We start from the raw sequence: 2,500 nt of genomic DNA on the forward strand, positions 1-2,500 counted from the left end.
ATATACATATACATATATATAGTTGATATTTATAGAAAAACAAAAGACGAAGACAGGTGTATGAACAAGCAAGTGTATTAGTTTGATGCTTGGGAAAATGAAAAAGTCTTTTATGTTTCGAGCTTATGCTCTTCAGCATAAAGGTGTAAGAGCAAATAAACAGAGAGAATGAAAAAAAAAACCTGTAGAGTTCAGTGGTCCATATGAATAACAAATGAAGAACAGGTGTCATTACATTATGGCCATTTCTAATGACTCTTTTAATTGATTAATGGCGACATTATACCAATTCCAAACAAACTGTTTTCTTTGAAATTGGTATAATGTAATCATTAATCAATTAAAGGAGTCATTAGAAATGGCCATAATGTATTGACACCTGTTCTTCATTTGTTATTTATTTATATGTTATTCACCTATCTCAGAACGTGCTCTTTGCATATATTGAAGTTTATTACGGTCTGTGCATTTAATAGAGTGTATCTATCTGAATAGTTCAAGAGTGGATTGCGTGCTCAACTGAATCTAATATTCTGCAAGCACTACAGGAATTTCATTCTGCCGGTACTTGTGTACGACGTTTGATATTTGCAAATTATTGATGTGTGTGTATATAATTTTGACTTCATCAGGTGCACCAACTTAAGTACATTATTCAACTGAATGTTACATATATGTGTCTATCTATTTCTCTCTCTCTCTCTCTCTCTCTATATATATATATATATTTGATCCAATCTAAATAAAACTGTCCGATGAACGGGAACGAGAAACTCTGAGTTATAATCTTTATGATACTTTGCTGCTTTTTTAATAATAATAATAATAATAATAATAATAATAATAATAATAATAATAATAATAATGATAATAATATATATATATATATATATAAGATAGATAGATAGATAGATAATCAAATTAAAACATAGGGTAAAAATCAGATATTAATTAATATCGATTTATTACCAGGAAGCTAGCACATTGAAAGAATCCGAGTTATTCAGAAACAATATCTGAGATCTTAGGGGATTAAGGTATATTTTTATATATATAAAGATGACCAGTAAAGCTGACATTTAATGTGCTAGAAATAGATCACGTGTTGTGTCTACTAAGACCTAATAGTTCTCAAAAGAAATTCAGCGAAATACCAAACCGTAAGCGAGCAAGACAGTGAAAATTACATACATAAAATTAAAACATTGTTATTCGCGGACTAGTTTCTGAATTAAAATTGTCTTACGGAGAAAATCTGTTCTTCTTCAGCGCGAACCGCAACGGAGTTATAATTCTCAGTTACGGGGATGTAAACACACCAGTATTGGTTGTCAAGCGATGTTGGGGGGACAAACACACACATATATATACATATACATATATATGATGGGCTTCTTTCAGTTTCCGTCTACCAAATCCATTCACAAGGCTTTGGTCAGCCCGAGGCTATACTAGAAGGCACTTGCCCAAGGTGCCACGCAGTGGGACTGAACCCAGAACCATGTGGTTGGTAATCAAGCTACTTACCACACACCCATCTTTCCAGCTACTCCAAACTCTACCCTTATATAATGTAGATAGCTCCATGTATTTCCACTATAAGAGGACACTTGGGTTTGTCTCTTCCATACCTTAGCTTTTCAACACCTGGCATTAACTACTTCCCCCTCTCTCGAATACTATCCCCTCCACTGATTTAAGGGTTTTTTTTTCCTGTTGTTCTCTTCTCTTGCTAGTTACTTGCCAACTTCAGTAGTGCAGGTGACATGAAATAACAAATAATGTCTCCAGTAAATGCTGTAAAATGGTTGGCATTTGGAAGGGATGGATGCCCTTCCTGAAGCCAATCACTAGAAGCCATTCCAAAGCTGTCATTGAAGCTCTATGTGGCTTTGCAGTTTGCTGGATCTCGTCAAACATTCAATGATGATAATATATTGACATATAGAATATATTTAAATATGAAAGATCAGAGCAAGTTTTACAAAAACAAATTTCATTGTGATTCATTGTGTAGCAAGTTGGGCTGAATGAAGCTGCCTAAGGGAATTTGAAATGTGATTTAATAGAATATTAAGAAGATAAAGCTTTAAATAATCCATGAGCGAAAAACATTTCAGAACCATCTCACCTATGTCACATTTGAACATTATTTCATATACACCAGAGATGTGGTTGTTAAAAAATTCTTTGAAACTTGGTTAAAATTTTTTTCTTGTTATCCTTTTTTGTTTGTTATATTTAAAAGCAGTGTTGGAAACATTTAATTCAGACAAAGTTATCTGAGTGAAAATAATGACTTTTTGTATTGCTATATATTTTATTAGCTTTAGAGACAATAAGAAAGCCAAATAAAGATTCTATCGCCGCTTTTGTTCTTGTATGCAGGCTTCGACTGAATGCAAGATCAAAGGTTCTGTTGCTGTGTGCTCGCAAGAATTCTCCTTCAAGTTGTTTGAAAAGATTGAAAATATCTTCAAAGGGTCTTGTCTTTGATTGT

This window comes from Octopus bimaculoides, chromosome 1 (genome assembly GCF_001194135.2).
Source record: "Octopus bimaculoides isolate UCB-OBI-ISO-001 chromosome 1, ASM119413v2, whole genome shotgun sequence".
Classification (NCBI taxonomy): domain Eukaryota; kingdom Metazoa; phylum Mollusca; class Cephalopoda; order Octopoda; family Octopodidae; genus Octopus; species Octopus bimaculoides.